Here is a 20,017-nt window from a genome sequence, read left to right on the forward strand (position 1 = left end):
AAGTCCGGATTTTGCACATGGTCACGTGGCACAGGACCACCTATAATAATTGACAGACATGGCATACATGAGGTGCTTGAAAATTGATGATGGTATATGCTTACTTAAATATAAATGGTTCACATATCTGTAGAGTATTTGGCATATGTAATACATAAGTATAAAGTATAATATTTGTACATAAATGAAGTTTTTCAGCATAATCTTGATAAAGACAATTTTAAAGTAGGTTCCCATGCTAGAAAGTTACGTAGGGCTGGCTATGATATTTGTGATAAATTCACTTCATTTATCTGTTTTTTCATGTTATTTTAGGACGAGACAGAATAAGGCAAATTCAAAACTCAAAGAGGCAACATGAGACGGCCCGAAAAAAAATACTTGCCATTGAAGTCTTCCTAAGTTCACCTTGATGTTTCTATGCCATCCAAACTATTTATAAGGTCATTCCCATATTAGGATGAACTGAAAATGCAAATATTTAACATGATTCAAAACTATCGTGGCTATATGAATGTTTCAGCAATGGTCATTCATTTCCTATCGTTACTCTGGTGTAGCCCATCTTGAGTTTTGGATCACCTCATTTTTTTGTCTCAGGTCCTAAAATGACCTAGCGAAACAGATAGATCAAGTGAATTTTTCACAATCATCACGGAGAGCCATACCTAGCTTCCCAGCCCAAGAACTCCCACCGAAAGCCTTTCACAATGTGAGCCCTACATTACAGCCTATCCAACCTCTTGAGCATGGATGGGCCATCCATTTCCACGGTCATTATCACGGGTGTATTGTATAGCTTGTACTCATTTTTCATCTTCTATGTGATGAAGAATACTTGACAAACATTGTACATGCTATGAATGCAGCATAGCATGTGTAGTACATGACTTCACAGCCATCCGACCAGCTCCTTTGAATATCCTATTCATGCAAGAGGTGGGCCATGACACAAAAATCATCTGGTGGACAAAATAGAAAAACCCACTAATTCATCTGTGCATGACATTATAATCAATCAACCATGGATTGTCAACTCAGCGTACTTGCTCATATACAATTACTGATAATTGTTTAAGTGCTAATATCATTATCATTATCATCATCATCATCATCTATGTCTTATCTTAATCAGTTGGGTCAACCACCGTTAACACATTCCACTCTATAATAGACCATGTCTTCAATTAAATTATAGATATTGAGTTCTTGGTTTGATGGAATTGTCCTTAACCATGATTAATGGACATTGGATTGTTGAATTTGGACCATCATCTATTTTAATTTCAGCTGTCCACTATATATCCTGCAACGGGTCCACTATATGATCCAATTGCAATTTATTATTATTATTTTTGGCTTATGACTTGTCTAATTTTGGTCCCAAGATTTGAACGGTTAGATTTGAGTGAAATTTATACCACTTTTATAATTTCGGGGTCCACAGTATCAAATTCTTATCATGTCTCAATATATTTGTTAGGATTTTCAAAGTGGGATTATGAAAGAATTTTTTTTTCCAAAGTGGAGTATACCATACTTTGGTGGAGTATGGTGGATCCTGCTCAGGAGCACATTCATCCCCATTGTGATTTAAGTTATGTTAATCTAGACCGTCTAAATGTGGGACCCACTGTGATCGGTACTCCTAATTTATGATTATCGGATGATCCCAAATGTTAGATCGATAGTCATCAAATGTACGGTTGGCAACAGATTAAAAAGTGACTGAATTCAATTGTCAAAATTGAAGAGTTAAGATTGTCTGATTAATTTAGTTTTTAGGTCATGGTCCATCTAAAATAACTTTATCTGCTATTTTCTTGTTCCTCAAAGCTTTTAATTGACATTTGAGGTGGCCAATTGTGAACATGGGCCGTTCATTCATTTGTACCGTTGGGACCAACCTGCGGTCCAAAAGCCACGCCCATTAGATGATCCAAACCTTTTATCACAGGCCCTTTTGTTACAACCGTCCATTTACCAGCCATAGAGCATTTTATGATTTCATGGATAAATGGGGGTTGAAAATTGCAATCTAAGGAGGCATTATGGAAATAAGTGGTAGTGATGGGTAGCAATCATGTGGGACATTTTGGGAAAAATGTGTAAATATGGTCGATAATTTGGAATCTATTGGATACGTAGGAATGGGCAATTTGAGAATAAATATTATAATTAGTAAAATATGTTTGGGGCAGATCCAATAATACAAATCATTGTACGTGCAACAAAGGGTAGTTTTGTCCCACTAAAAAAGTAGTGAGGATTATAGGCTAGGGCTGAAAGTCGGTCAGGTTGGGTGGCCCAACCCTAGCCTAACCCAAGGTCCCTATAACTCTACTCTAATCCAACTCAACCCAACCTTGGATTGGAAATTCTTAACCCAAGTGGGCTTGATCGGATTAGTCGGGTGAATACATGCTAATATTTTGACTATTATATTAATTTATTATATTTCAATACATATTTTTTGTAACTATAATTTTATTAATTATATATGTAATTTATTTTTTTTATTGTAAAGAACTTTATTTTTTCGAAACAAACAAGTTAAAATATACGACAATTACTCAAAGCACCCAATTTATCTGGGAGAGAAATTCGGTATAGAACTGGCATTCCCTATGCCTTCAACATAGACAATCCGCATTCAATTATAATTTATGACTTATATATCGATCAAGTTTGAGTAAAGCTGGGCTTGGCTGACTGATCTGGTGGATCCGACCCGATTCGACGGCTTGGATCGGTGCAGATCGAGTAGGGCTATTTAGATCCGACAGTTTTTCGGATCGAGTTCGGATCATGGTCAATTCGAACCGATCCGATCCAAATGGATCTGATCTGACTCAATCCGGATCTATTATCAAGTGTATGTGTGTGTGTGTGTGTGTATAATATTTTTACTATTTTTACCCTAAGTATATATAAAATTTATTTATTTTTATCTCTTTTACTTTTTACCCTACCCAGCAGCACCCGCACCCAAATGACTGAACCCTAAATCCCCAAAATTCCTAAAATCCCTCCCCAAAATCTCTCCCTCTCTCTCTCTCTCTCTACCCGAACGAGCAACCATCTCGATCCGGCTACTTTCATTTGTATATACCTAAACGAGCAACGCACCCGGCCATCTTGATCCAGCCCGCTCATCATCACCATTCATCATCTCCATTCATCAGGTAGGTATGTAGGTTTCATTTTTATTTTTTAATTTTAGCATGTATTTTGGACTATTTTAGAGCGGTGGCCCACCATTTTTATTTATAATTTTTCAAAAAATAAAAAATAAAATCAGGATCGATTCGAACTGTACCCAATCTGATCCGACTCGGTTTCCCTGACCGAGTTGGACTCGAATCGGATCAGGCAAGTAGTGGTCCAGATCGGATCTGGTAAGCAGTGGTCTGGATCGGATCGAGTTAGATGACCTGGACTTGGTCCCGGATTGAATCGAGTTCGGGTCAAGCCATATAATTTTCTGACCGAGTCGAGTTGGACCTAATCCGATCTGACTCGATTTGATGCCCGGCTCTAGGTTTGAGTTAGGTTGGGTAACTTGAGACTTCAATCCGAGCTCAACCCAAGTTTTACCAGGTTGGTGTTTATATAGCCCAAGCTTGAAATCGAACCTGATACAATTTGCCTGAGCCCAATCCAATGTCGGGCCGGTCGGGTTGAGACTGCTTGACTTTCAGCCCTATTATACACCTTGTATCTTGGTTGCTTGGATTGCTATCCAGCAATGCAGTTTGTAGTGCTCCTACTTGTACTGGGACACTTATACAGTTAAATCCATATTAATCAGACCATTCATGAGGTCCAATGCACATTTCATGGGCTACTATGAAAACATCACAGTAATTTGACAAATATTAACCATTTGGTCAGTATCCTTTAATATAGACGGTCAAGATTTTTTTTTAATCCAAAATGGGTTCAATCAACAATTTGATCCGTCTATTTGTTACGGTACATCATGGATTGCTTATAAGTGTAATAATCACTTTTGCTATGCAATCATAACCATCCCGGCTGTGGAACTCATATGATGGACAGCTTGGATCTTAAACCCGTGTGGCACGTTTGGCTCATGCAGTTAGCCCGTGGAGTGGTTATCCTAGCAAATCTCTGAATTGCGGCAGAAACCATGAGTTTATAACTAATCCGAGTCGTATCCAACTCGTCCGAGTTGACTCAAAGCCAAACAGATAGAGTCGAGTCACCGAGTCAAAAAACCATGGTAGAAACAAGGAAAGGTGTGACCAGATTAGGTGTGGCCCTTACCATAGGGCCCACCTTGATGTATGTATTCTACATCCACGCTGTCCATCCGTTTTTCCAGTTTATTCTAGTGTGTGAACCGAAAAATGAAGAATATCCAAATCTCAGGTGGACCACACTATAGGAAAAAGTGGTAATTGAATTCCCTATCATTAAAAACTTCCTAGGGCCCACTGTTATGCTTCTGTAACGTTTATTTTCCATCCAACCTGTTGATAATCAGGACCGTCCTTGTAGTTTTTAATATTTCAATGGCAAATGGTTTAAAATATACATCTGTTAGATGATCCAACCTGACCCGTCAGTGGACTTCGACTGGATATTATTAAACCAAAAGAGATCACCTACAGGAATGGTACCACAACTTGTAGTATAGCACTATGTTTTCCTCCAACACTTCACTTTTTAAGGACATCAGTACCATTCAAATGATATTCCCCACGATGGAGATCACCTGGCACAAAAATCATATAGTTCTACTTTTCAGATGGACCACATTGTCGAAAGCAACGGACATCAAACGATTTGACTCAACATACAAGATGGGCCCACCTAGTGAAGAGATCACCCTGACTTTTAAGAAAGGCGATCTTCATCGTGGGTTCTATTGTTTTCATGGTACTGATCTTCTAAAAATATAGCCTGTTACCAGGAAAGGATGTCACTCTACCACAGTTATTTATACCCTTGCTTGCATGTGATTGGTTCTCTTAAACAAAAGTAATTACTCTAAAAACTAAAGTATTGTTTAAGGCTGGTCGTTAGAGCTGGTACAGATAATTTAGCGTGCGTGAGTGATTCGGGCTCGATGTATCTTATAAATCTTACTTAAAAATAAAATAAAAAACTTAAAAATCAGGTTGATCCAACCATCACGGAAGCCATCCAGGTGGCCATTCATTTTTTTTCTATGGTGGGGCACGGCTTCTGATCCACGAAGTTGGGTGGATCCCTGTATGTGGGTCCCACCTTGATGTATTTTCCTTAAATATAGGCAGTTCATATGTTTTGAAAGCTCATTTTAAGGCATGAATCAAAAAATGAAGTAGATCCAAATATCAGGTAGACCACACCACATGAAATAGCGGTTGACTATTAAAAATTTACTGTGGGCCACAAAAGTTTTAGATATAGCTGATATTTATATGGTCCCTTCTTCCTGGTCTTTATTACCTTATCAACAGGTTGGATGCCAAATAAATATTCTAGTGGCCCTCAAGAAGTTTTTAATGGTGGGTATATAATCACCATTGTTTCCTGTAGTGTGGTCCATCTGATATTTGGATATGCTTTATTTTTGGGATCATCGATTACCTAAAATGAGCTGGAAAATGTATGTAGGGCATGGATGTAAGGCACATACATCAAGGTGGGCCCCACAGCCAAGGATCTACCCACCTTGGTGGATCCCGAAGTGGCGCCCTCTATGGTGTGGTGTGCCAGATGATTGGACTAGTTGGATGTCATACATATTCCATGGTGGGCCACACACTATCTAATGTCTTTGCCATGGAGATATTTTGGATCATGTGGTACAAATTCTTCTAATCTTTAGCGATTAAACCTTTTTTTAATTGCATGCCATTCAACTGAAAGGAGTTACTTGCAATTAAACCTTTGTAAATTCTTAAAATAAAAAAGACAACCTAGATGACTACAATCCTATCAGTAATTATGATCCAATGCCTGCTCTCAATGCATCTGGTCACTTGGACAGTCCATTGGTTGGTCTAAATTGTCCATTTGGTCTACCAGACTTTTCATGGGCCATCCAGATACTTTGGACACTGCGCGCCAATAAGATGAACGGCTAGGTTCATTTCCATTAAAATAGGTCTAATTAACAATATGAGTTATTTATTTATTGAACCATCATCGATCACTTAAGGCACTAAATAATTACTTTCATCTAGCAATCTTATCTGTCCATCTATTGCTTGAAGAAAAAAAAAATTGCAATAAAAAAAGGCCACCTTATGGTTTCATTGCCCACCATATCAGATTTCATGATAATTCTAAGCCAAAGCTTGGTAGCCAGCCCCACTATGATATGTGTGTTATATCTACCCCATCCATTAATTAGTATAGATTGTTTTAGTGCATGGCTCAAAAACGAAGTAGATTCAAAGACCAAGTGGACCACACTACATAAAATAGTGGAGATTGATCGACATATGGGGTTAGCAAAGCTCATTACTTTTTTTTTTTTTTTAACACGCCCACACACCCCACACACTCACGCTAGTGGAATTTCACCACTAGCAAAGCTCATTACTTGTACTATAGCTAATAGCTATTATTGTTGTTGGTGTTTCTATTGTTGTTAATTTGTTATTATTATATCTATACATGCATTAGTCTCCCTTTGATAATGACAGTATAATTCAAATAAACAAAGCTTCTATTAATATATTTTCACAACAAAAATTATCTTTTTTATATGATAGCATCTGACCACTCCTCTCAAACCACTAATCGATCCAGACTGTCAAAGTTGTGGTTTGAAAAGAACAATTAAAAATAAATAAATTACGATCACGATCACCCTATAGGTGTGAATTCTGTGCATATGACGAATTGCATTATGAACTGAGCCATAACGTATCTATACAATATTGAACTGTATCAATACAATATCATATTCCTGCTTTCGATATCTACAAACCTGAAATGTTGGACGTAGTCAGCTTAACGCGCATGTTCTAGGGCTTCTCTGGTTATAACCTCAACACAAACTTTGAGTTGATTTTTTGTACTATCTATGTAAAAAAATGTGTGCTGACTCATTTGAGTATTTAAATTATATGGGGTCGACTCAAATGCTAGAATCTCATTTGTCAGTGTTCTTAAGTTAATTTTAAATTCATGGTTATGACGCTTCAGCTTTTCATATATAATCCTTTATTTTGCGGCCCGACATTTTTTATATAATTAGAATGTTGTGGGATGTCCTTTGACTAATCAGCCTTTCAATTCTCTAATAGCTAGATGCAGCTTAGTTATATGGATTATCAGGTATTAAATGGTTTAAAAAAGACAAGTATCATGTCCCATTCCTTGAATATTTCTTGGGCCTGAATAGGATTTGACATTGATGTTTGTTTGTTAGGATGATCCAAACTGTTTATAGGATGGTTTGTTTGTTAGGATGATCCAAACTGTTTGTAGGATGGGCCCTGCTCCCACAGTCGTTGATTGGGAAAAGCCAAAAAAGAAGAAAAAGAAGAAGAAGATTGAATACTTGAATCTTTTGATTATTTAAAGATTAAGGAGACTGTCCATGTCAAAAAAAAAAAAAAAGTGTTTAGTGATCAAAATATTTAAATATTTCAAATAAGTGTTTTTATTTTCTTGAAAGGCCATTATATGAACGGTTTGGATCATTAGAATGCTACCTTTTATACACTTTTTGGACATGTAAGTGGAGCATCCGAGACATCCATCAGGTGGGTCCCACACTGCATAATTATAGATGGCCTGACCCAAAAGTCAGGTGAGTGTAGTAATCAGGCTAGATACAATGTTCAGGTGTGTATACCATCGACCTCAGTAGTGTATCGATGTCACCAAGTTTTATAGGCCCAACCATGATGTATGTGTTCTATCCACACCATCCATCCACTTTACTACATCATTTTAGGGCGTGAACCAAAAAAATTGAGGAAGATTCAAAGCTTAATTAAGTGGACCATAGTGCAAAAAGCAATAGGGACAATGACCAACACCATTGAAACCTTCCTTACCTACCATGATGTTTATTTTCCATCCAACCTACTCATATGGTCAAATAGTCCTGAATGAAGTAAAAATATAGATATCAGATTGATCCAAAACTTCGGCCCTCAAGAAGTTTTCAATCATAGGTGTTCAGTTCCCATTGCTTTCTGTATATGGTTTACTTGAGCAACGGATCGGCCTCAATTTTTGGGACTTTCCCACTATTGCCCTTGTAATGGTCAACTTGAGCTTCTAAATCTCATTTTTGGAACTTTGCCTAAGGGCCTGTTTGATTCTTGAAGCAAATGAAAATTACTTGGTAGATAAGTAATAATTACTTACCAGGGAATTACCCCATCGTTCCTACGCCTATGTTGACGATATAGCTTTTTGACGTTAAAATTGAGGATGGTTGCCAAATGAATATAGGGCCCACTGTGATGTATGTGATGTATCAACACCATTCATCCTATACATCAACCTATTTTAGGTAATAAATCTGAAAATGAGGCAGATCCAAAGCTCCATGGACCACACCACAGGAAATAGTGTAAATTTAATGTTTACCATATAAAAAATTTTGTGGCCCTTAGAAGTTTTAGCTGAAGCAGAGATTTGTGTTTAACCCTTATCAATGTTTTTATGACCTCATGAACAGGTTAGATGACAAATAAACATTAATGTGGGCCCAATAAACAAAATAACTTTTAATGACGAACGTTTAAGGCCATTGTTTCCTGTGATATGGGCCACTTGAGCATTGCATTTGTCTCAATTTTGGACTTAGGGCCTAAAATCTTCTGATAAAACAGATGGACGGTGTGGATATGTCATGCACATCACAATAGGGTCCACAAATGCAAGTCAACTTTCTTAGACCAATTTTCGAGGCAAAAATGCTTTTGAAATTTCAAACAGGGAAAAATGTAATAATAACGTTTTCCAAGGATATTCCCTATTCCCTCAAAATCAAACCGAGGCTAAAAGTTATGTTGCAAAATGAATGGACTGCGTGGATAGAACACATACCCCCACAAAGCTGTGATGTCAACGCACACACGCAACCCACTTCCCAATTTTCAAGCCAAGCGAATTCAAAGGCGTTGGTAAATCTTTTCCATGTCATCCATATGCTTTTTAGCGGAGGCTGGTATACTACACCCCGGGAGGTCACCAAGTTCTGTGGGTCTCATCATGAGGTATGTGTTATAACTAAACCATCCATCCATTTGGACTTGATTCTCAAAATGAGAATTATACAAAGATCAAGTTGCACACACTGCAAAAGACAGTGGGGTCCATGTGATCTTATGAACTAATTGGATGAAAATAAATGCTATGATAGGCCCATGAGTGTTTTAACACTGAGAGTCACTAACCCGACTGCTATTTGTAGTGTGGTTCACTTGAGCTTTGGATATGATTCATTTTTGAGCTCATGCTCGTGCCCTCAAAATCAATCAACCATGCTACGAATAGCAGTGGGGACAATGATTCTTACTATTAAAATATTATTAGGGTCCACGAAAATATTTATTTTCCATCCCATCTATTCAGAGGGTTGCACGGGCTCATCAGATGAAGAGTTAAAACTAATATCATATTAATCCAGAACTTCCGTGACCTAAAAAGGGTTTCAATGTCACTACAAGAAATAGGATTTTTACCGACGAAACTTTTACCTACGATTTTTTTTTTCGTAGGTAAAAAGGACTTTTACCAACGAAAATGATTTTCGTTGGTAAAAGTTTACTTTTACCTACGAAATCCTAATTTCGTAGGGAAAAGTCTACTTTTACCGATGAAAATTGTAATTTCGTAGGTAAAAGTAAACTTTTAGCAACGTAAATTTTCATTGGTAATGGTTATTTTTATTTTTTGAAAAAAGAAATACAAAAAATTTTCTTTTACCAACGAAAATCTAATTTCGTAGGTAAGTGTTATTCCCGACGGACATAAACCGTCGGCAAAAATCTGGTATGATCTAATTACCGACTATATATCTTCGTCGGCAAAAGTGTTTTTCCTGACAGACATAACACGTCGGCACAAATCTGGTACATTGTTAGTACCAATGAAATAGTTTCGTTGGCAAATGTGTTTTTACCAACGGACATCAATCGTCAGCAAAAATCCTATACAATTTTATAACCGACGCAAAGTACTAGTCGTCGGTAACAGTGTTTTCCCGACGGACTTGAAGCGTCGGAAAAAATCTGGTAGGATGTAAATACCAACGAACATAGGCTCGGTAAAAATATGTTTTCCGACGGACATCAACCGTCAGCATAAATCCCATAAATTCGTAGCTCAGAGCATGACCGTTTTGCCGACGAACTAAAACCGTCGGAAAAAGGTTCCTACCAAAGCATGTTAATTTTTCCGATGAACTAAAACCGTCGGGGAAAGGTTCCCGCCAGGGACCAAATTAAGATTTCCGCCTTGGCCGAAAGTATGACAGTTTTGCCGACGAACTAAAACCGTCGGCAAAAGGTTCCCGCCAGGGACCAAAGATTTCCTCCTTGGCCGAAAGTATGACAGTTTTCCCGACGAACTAAAACCGTCGGAAAAAGCTTCCGACCATGACATGATAGTTTTGCCGACGAACTTAAACCGTCGGGAAAAGGTTCCCGCCAGGGAGCAAAGCCTTGGCCGATAGTATGACAGTTTTGCCGACGAACTAAAACCGTCGGGAAAAGGTTCCGCCAAAATATGTCAGTTTTTTCCAACGAACTAAAACCGTCGGGAAAAGGTTCCCACCACTAAAAATAAATATTTAAATTTTTTCCGACGGCAGATAACCGTCGCTAATGTTTTTACCGACAAATAGAAGCCGTTGGTAATAATCCTTTGTTTTTATTATATATATAGAAATGCTCACACACACTAGTTGGACATTGCATTTTCGTCCAACTAAATGAATTCAAGGACCAATTAATGCTATTTAATACTAAGAAAAGTTATTTCTAAGAGGAAAAGTAGCCACCAGTGGTGGCCCCACTTTAGTGTTAAAGTGAAATCCACCCCAACCATCCGGTGAGTCACCCGGTGTTAGAACCATGGGTTAAAAAATCAGCATCATCTATGATTCAAATGGACCACATGATTGAAAACAATGTACAAGTAAAACTCACTCTCCAAACTATTTTCATTGGTTTGGCCCACCTGAATCACGTATGCCCCTAATTTTTGGACATTAGGCATAGATTTTTAGTGTGCCATCTTAATGGTTGGAGTGGATTTATTAACATTAGTTGATATCCAAAATAGGCAATGGATTTCAAGAGAAAATGGGATGAATTAGGAAGCTGCACACATGTAATATATTTATGCATGCAGTAAATGTATATGAAATCTAGTCCATTAATTAGGTAGGAGTTCTTTTAAACGTGTGAAGGACATAAATTATTATTTTTAATGATTAATGGTATGATATCTATTTACAAAAAAAAATGGAGTTATTAAAAATTCATTTTAGCCGTACACATTTAACTTGTATTTGTGGCTTCATTGATGATGATCGTTTATTAAATTTTAATAGATAAAATATAATTAGTAGGCCTTATTTAATGGACAGGCCGGATCTTTGACATATAATTTCTATCATACTTATGTAAAACTTAATATTATGGATCTCACATGTGGTATATTACTTGGGATAGAAAGTAATTTTTTGCTATTAAATACACAGCTAGTTGGACCAATTTGATTTGTCCAACTAGTTGTGTGTGAGGATTACTCATATATATAGTTTTTATATCATATGAGTGGAAATTTTTTTGTTTTTTATAATTAAAAAGTAATATTTAAATGATTTATAATACCATATGAAAAAGAATATTGAGAAGTTTAAAATTTTAACAATGTTTGAGAAAAATTTTGAAAATAAAATGATGCTTTTGAAGAAAAGAAAATTGGCATTTTGAAATTATTGAGAAAATATTTTGAAATTTTGAAAATAAAAATTCAGAATTTGTATTAATTTTTTTTTTTTTGAAATAATTTATAATAAAAATGTTATTTTGTTAAAATGTTTTCAAAAATATACATTTTATAAAAGAATGTTATTTTTAAATGGAAATTAAAATTTATGTGTGAAAAAAAATTACTAAATTATTAGGCACATCCACTAATTGTACCTTCAATCATTTTTGGAAAATCTAATCAGTCTAGATTGAAGAGTAAATAACTTCAAATGTTTAAATCAAATTTCATTAAAATTGTTGATCAATCTTGTATGCTCAATATCTTTTTCATATGTAACCTGATCGGGACGAATAACTAGTGAAATTGAGTATTGATCAGAAAAATAGAGTGAATAGACCAGACAGGTAAAATGGGGCAAATGTTTTGGTCAAAATTGTGACCAACTTTATTGACCTCATGAGAACCTAAGTGTTGATGTAAGTTTTATGGGCCCCATCATAATGTGTGTCGAACATCAAAGAATTTAATGTGTCCCCTTCAGGTTATGAGATATGTAAAAAATCATCCGTATACGAAACTCAGGTGGGCTATGCCATCTAAAACCACGTGAAGACATCCTAAAAAATATAAAAGAACTTGGTGGGGCCCATGTGAGTTTTGGATGCGGCTGAAACTTGGTCTGACCCCTCATCCAAGTGGGACACACATAGTGAGTGGGTTGGATATCTGAATCACATTTAGGTTAACCCAATATATGATTATGAAAGGAAACCCCTCTCCACTCTATTTAGGTGATTTACTAATTACCCTGAGTTAACTTTGTAGGGTCTACCATTAATTATTTATTTTATCCACTCTGTTCATCCATGTTAACAGATGATTTAGGATCTAAAGAACAAAAAGGAATCATATCCAAAGCTCAAGTGGACCACACCACAAGAAATAGTGTGATTGAACCTCTACCATTGAAAAATTCTTGGAGGCCATAGAAGTTTTGGATCAAGCCGATGTTTGTGTTTTCTCTTCATTCATATCTTTTTGATATTATGAACAGGTTGGATTACAAATAAACATTATTGTGGGCCCAAGGAAGGTATTAATGGTGGAAATCATTATTTCACATTGTTTCGTGTGGCATGGTCTACTTGAGTTTTGGATTTACCGAAAATTTGAGATCAACCCACACCGTTCATCCATTTTTCGAGATCATTTTAGAGAATTATCCAAAAAATAAATCATATCCAAAGATTAAATGGACTGCACTACAAATAAGGGGAACATATTGGCTACTTCTCCTGACACTAGCCAATGGCTAGTGGTTGGTGCTATGTGGGCCCCACCATGATGTATGTGTTTAATCCACACCTTCCATCCATTTGTAGAGATCATTTTAGGGCAATATCCAAAGAATGAGTTAAATCTAAAGCTCTAGTGGACCCCAGCACACAGAAAACAGTGGGACAGTGACGCCCACCATTAAAAACTTCTAAAGGCAATAAAAGTTTTATATGAAGATGATATTTGTGTTTTCTCATATTTCATGTATTTTTAAACTTTTGAACAGGTTGGATTTCAAATAAACATTATGGTGGGCCTTAAGATAGTTTCAACAGTGGAAATCACTATCCCGGCCGTTTTCTATGGTGGGGTCCACTACAGATTTTTATCTGCCTCATTCTTTGGATCATGACTTAAAATGATATCTCAAAATGGATGGACGGTGTGGATATAACAAATATATCATAGTGGGGCCCACAAAACTTGGTGACGTCACTGACGTAGGGCGTCCAAGAGACGCCCACTGTCAGCGACGGAAACGGATTGGCTACTCTCCCTGCCACCAGCAATTGGCTGGTTGTCGGTGGTCTGTGGGCCCCACCATGATTTATGTATTTCATCCATTCTGTCCATCTATTTTTATAGATCATTTTATGGCATGAAAGAAAAAATGACGTATATCTCAATTTCAAGCGGACCACGTTACAGGAAACAGTGTTGAATGAACGTTGAATATTAAAAATGTTTCGTGGGCCATAAAAGTTTTGGATCAGGCCGAATTTTATTGTTTCCCTTCATCTAGGTCTGTACGACCTAATCAACATATTGGATGTCAAATAAACAGTACACTGGGCCTTAGGAGGATTTTAATGATAGATATCCAATCATTATTTTTTTTCTTGTGGTGTGGTCCACCTAAGATTTTTATCTCTATAATTTTTTGTATAAAGCCCTAAAATGATCTGTAAAAATGGATGAACGGAATGGATGAAACCCATACATCATGGTGGGTCCCACAGAGTACCGACCACGTTGCTGCCGGTGCCAGCGAGAGTAACCAATCCGCCTCGGGCGGATTTCCAGCGGAAGCCTTTCGCACGACTTCCGGCGCAAGGATTTTAGGTGGGGCCCGTTGCGATGTTTGTGAGAAATCAAAGCCGTCCATCTGTTTTCTGACCTCATTTTAAGCTATTCTACCAAAAATGAGTAGGATCCAAAACTCAAGTGGGCCATAGGAGATGAAACAGTGGGGAATGGAATGCCTACCGTTGAAACCTTCCTAGGCTCTACCTTGCTGTATATATGCCATGTAAACCGTTTACAGCATCTAAACCGTTTATAAGGTCATTTTCACTCAGATAAAGTGAAAAAACCAAAAAAATTATATCGTAAAAAACTTTTATAGACATATAAATATTTCAATGGTGGTCACTAAATATCCACTGTTTCCTCTCGTGTGGCCCACTTGAGGTTTTGATCCTCCTAGATTTTGATCCCACGTCATAAAATGAGCTTAAAAAATGGATAGAGGGGTTAGATTTCACACAAACAACTAAGTATGACCCACACAGAATTTTGTGCAAAATTGTCTTCCGGAAATCCGCGTCCGTTCGTCTTCGTCAGCGACTCCTCGCTTATCTCTCTCTCTCTTTCTCTCTCGGGCCTTTCTCGCGCATCCTCTATCTTTCTCTGTCTCTCTCGGCCCTCTCTCTCTCACGCATCCTCTCCCTCCCTCAGTCTCTCTCGCATCCTCTCTCTCTCCTCTCAGTGATCGGGAACCCAATTTTCGGCGTGGACTCGTGATCGGGGCTCCAATTCAAACTCCTCTCGTTCGCTTCCTCAAAGCTCGAAAGGTAAAAATCCTAACCCTTCATCTAAGCTCCTCTCGTTCTCTTCCTCAAAGCCCGAAGATATGCAAAGAAAGCAAACCAACTTTACATCAAAATGACTAATTTTTTAACATTATCAAAATGACTAATATGTACATCCTGAACTAGATCCAACTTTCAGTTGGCCCACATCACAGGAAACAGTGGTGATTAACCATTAAAAACTTCTTATGGTCACAAACGTTTTGGATGAAGCTGATACTTGTGTTTTCCCATCGTCAAAGTTGACCTCATCAACTGATTATTGGGAGGGATCAACAATCGAAAGTAGGTCACAGATGATGATCGGTTCATAAACATTATTTGACCATTCAATGTACTTTATTATATTAGTTTGGGCCATCCATTTTTTTTCTTTAGATTGATTGGATGGTTAGGATCATTAGATCATAGTGACTTTTAAGAGACTCACCAATCAGAGGTGAGATACACATGATGGACGATTGAGATCATTGATTGGACCTTTTGTAGTACAAATAAATGGGAGCGGATTGGATACTGAACGCTTCAGTAGCCAAAACGCTACTGAAGTGATGTGGCAAATCGCCATTGGTCAGATGCAAACCGCATGTTCCTTGGTATAAATGCTACTCCGTCAGATCCGTTAACGGATCTTTCACCCTTTCCACCATGCACCACTCGGCCATGAAATGGGATGGTCATTCTGAGAAAATTCAGTTGGGCCCACTGTGAATTTATGTGATTTATCCACACCTTCCATCTGTTTTTCCATCTAATTTTAGGCGTTGAGCCCAAAATTGAAGCTTGTAAAAATCTCAAGTGGACCATACCACAGGAAACTGTGGGAATAATGATTTCCACCGTTGAAACCTTTCCAGCCCCACAGTAATGTTTATTTTTCATCCAAACTGTTCAAAGGATCAAAAAACATGGATGAAGGTTAAAAACAAATATAATCTTGATCCAAAACTTTGTGGCCTCCAAAAAATTTTCAACGGTATAAATTCAATTCACACTGTTTCCTTTGGTGTGGTCGATTTTAGCTTTTTATATGCTTAGGTTTTGAGCTAAGGCCCTAAAATTATCTTATAAAATTTTTGGACAGATTAGATAAAATATATAAATCACGGTGGACCCCACAAAGTTTACTTCCTGCAATTTTTTTGATATATAAAATTTTTGGACAGATTCTTGGAAGCATATATTTGATATGTATAGGCAATTACTAAGAAATCTATGTAAGTTTGGAACATCAGTTGTGCCGAGTAGCTGTAATTAGATTTCACTAGAATTTATGTGATGTATTTGACAGCCTTACTTTGAATGCATTGATGGAGAGAGAATGAGATAATTGTAACTTGTAAATTGGGGAGAACCTGTAGTAATTAGAATCAATGTGAAATGGAATTATATGATACTTCGATGATCTAAAAATAAAGATACTTTTATCATATTTGATGCGAATTGGGTTCCAAATTCGCCTCAAATAACCCAATTCGCATCATATTTACGTTCTCAAGTGCATTAATTACTACTGATTCACAGCATCTGCCACTGAATACATGCTTTCAAACAGCCCTTTAAGGCACAAGATACATATGTACGACCATACATAATATGGATAACTATACCGGTGGATTCATGAAGACCTGTTAATTTATCTCTGCCAGATCTCTATATTGGTGGTTGGTAGGATATTTTGCACAGGAAAACAGATTGCATACTGAGTAAAATCTGAGGGGCCCATCATGATTTATGTATTTTATCCACTCTGTCTATCCATTCTACCAGATAATTTTAGTGCTTGAGCTAAAAAAATGAAACATATATAGAACTCAAGTGGACCACACCATAGGAAACAAGTGAATTGAAGATCTACAGTTGAAAAAAAATGAAACATATATAAAGCTCAAGCTGATATTTGTGTTTTCTCTTCATCCATGTCTTTGTGATCTTATGAATAGGTTGGATGACAAATAAACATCACTGTAGGCCCTACAAATGTTTCAACAGTGGAAATCATTATTTCCACTGTTTCCTGTGGTGGTCTACTTGAGCTTTGGATATGCTTCAATTTTGAGCTCAACCCCTAAAATGAGCTGGAGAAACAGATGGACGGCATGAATGGACAGCACGAATAAACCGTATACATTCACGGTGGGCCCAACAGTGTTTACTCAGCAGGCTGATGTTTGTGAGAAATCTTCCCCTTCCATCCGTTTTTTTTAGTTCATTTAAGGACATGATGCAAAAAATGAACCGTATCCAGAAATTCCTATAGTTAAAATTTACCTGGGTTTGACAGTGATGTTTACAATCCATCCATACCGTTAATAACTTCATTCCTACTGGGATGAACTGAAATAAAAAATATTAGCATGACTCAAAACTTCTGTGGCCCACGAATATGTCAACTGTGAAACTTCAAGTATCACTTTTTTGACCCACCTGAGCTCTAGAAACTGTTCATTTTTGGCTTCAAGTCTGACTTGAACTCAAAAAACAGATGGACGGGTAGGATTTCTCACAAACATCATGGTAGGCCCCACCTGGTTCCCAGCGCCAAAAACTTCTTGGAATGTCTTTTGGCAGGAAATCCACGTCCGTTCTTGGCCGAGTGCGTTCACGGCCTAAACGGAAAAACATCCGCTAACGGATCTCCCTTGGAAGAGTATTTATTGAAAGGAAACAGCCGCTTGGCATCCAGCAATGGCGTTTTGCCACATCACTTCAGTAGCGTTTTGGCTACTGAAGCATTCAGTATCCAATCCATGTTTGGATTGGATGGTCCACTATTACCATTAAAAAAAAGAAAAAAAAAAAGAAAAAACTGTCTAATGGGCCACGAGTTAGTAATATGTGGACTGTTTAGAAAACTAAAGCAAAGTTTTTATCATATGCACATTTGTTTTCTAAACTGTGGCCCACCATGAATAGTGGACAGATATGATTTTTCAGCCTGGGCCTCTACACAGCAAGAGCCTTATGATGAATGATACCCTGGATCTCTTGCCCACTTTCCATGTTGGCACATGTAATGGTGTGCAGATGAGCTGGTGTGTACATGCACGTTGGTAACTAAAGGCTATTTAAGTTTGCTGGAACTAGTTTTGGTAAGCCCAAGCCCAACGTGTACAGAGCCACTCATTTACACACACACATCTGCCTGCGTGGCCAACAGAATTGCTATGCCGTCCATCAAGTGAGTCTCTGACTCGGTAGATGTTCTTGACAAAAGAATAAATCTGGTCCATTTAGTTGGTGGACGACAGTTTTTTTCTTCTTTTTTTTCTTTTTTTTAATGGTAATAGTGGACCACAGTTTTCACATGGCAATATATATAGCACATTGCATGAGATCCAAGCTATCCCATTTCACACGGGTTATCTGACACGTAGCAGACATGGTCCATGCATCAAGTAGCGCGTAATATGGATGTTCGTCCACCAAGAATTTATGCTAACCTGTTCACGAAGTGAACAGTATTCATGACGAATGGATCAACACAGGTAACCAGTAGTGTAAACTAAACTAAGATTTGGAGTGAATCAGCGTCCCATTCATAATAAGGCTCACCTCATGAATAGATATGATTATTCACATGTGTTACTTCCAAACGTTTGGAGTGCTTGGTTTTGTAGCAGTGTTTTCTCTTTTAAGGCAAAAGCTGTAAATTAATTAGTAGGTATAATTCGATAATGGTTCAAGAGAAAAGACAATTGTGTAGGTGGGGCCCAATTTCTAGAAATCTTAATGGTTGATTTCATAGACAGAATGGGCCATCTCCTAATTTCCCCCCATCTATATGATTGTATTCATTCAATGAGATGAAAATTTATGGCCAATAGTTGACAACAGACTTATGATCATCTAGCAGACATCCACTATGTTGGGGGACTGCGGAAGCACACATAGATATGGAAGATAGATAGATGTCTTTTCATTTGAGAAATGATCATGTGAACTTTCACATACTGCCATTTCTCTCCCGTCAACGTTTGACATACGTGGAATATCCAGCTGCCACAAAAGGTGGACCACACCATGATGTTGATAACATGGTAAGAAAATTAGGCTGATCAACTTATGAGGTGGGCCACACCAGTACAATGAATAATGCCATTAGCTGTCTAATGTCCATACTGTCGTATCATGCTAAATGAGTGGATGGGCCTAATTTAGGCGTTACATCCTTTTCAGGATTGGATATAGGAGGGCTGGTATTTGGAATGTCAATGCATCCTGATGGGGCGCATCCCATTTTTTTTTTCTTGGGGTTGCTAAGTAAATCCATTGCCTTCTGTCAATGTGTATATTGTTCCATTGCCTTCTGTTGCCTAAAATGGTCCTTGCAAATCTTAATGAACTTGTATATTATATTTTTTTATCTTAAATTATTATTGTGATTAGTTAGTTTATAGTTGTGACTTGTAATTGTGATTTGTAAGTTAGATAATTAGTTACCCGTTTGAGGATTTCTATGGGGCCACACATAGATAAAGTGTGTTTTTGGTGGCATATAAATCACTCAAATTGTCCCATTTTGGACAGTTCAAGGTTAGATGGATAGTATGCTTTCATATAATCTATTTAAATGTTCATGCCTGATCCGCGGTCCATCTCCTTGTTTCTCTCTGGATCTGTTTCTTCCATTCCATATCCAATGCCAAATATCTTTACATTGCTTTATATATTTGACATCGGAATGTAACGTAAGTTCAACTTATCTGGAGAGACATGGGGGGATGCTGCCGGATTTTCGGCGTGGACTAACAAATGAGAATATAAAAGTATTACAATCTATCCAACCTTGGATGGGTAACTAATTTAGGATTTAATTGAGCGAGGGTCTCTGAAAGGTGGGAACCGCTGTTATGACCATAATGACCCGTGTTTATGTATAAGCTCGAAATTGTTGGAGCAGACCCGTGTTTATGTTTTAGCCCAAATTCCTAAAC

Source organism: Magnolia sinica, chromosome 3, assembly GCF_029962835.1.
Source record: "Magnolia sinica isolate HGM2019 chromosome 3, MsV1, whole genome shotgun sequence".
NCBI lineage: Eukaryota > Viridiplantae > Streptophyta > Magnoliopsida > Magnoliales > Magnoliaceae > Magnolia > Magnolia sinica.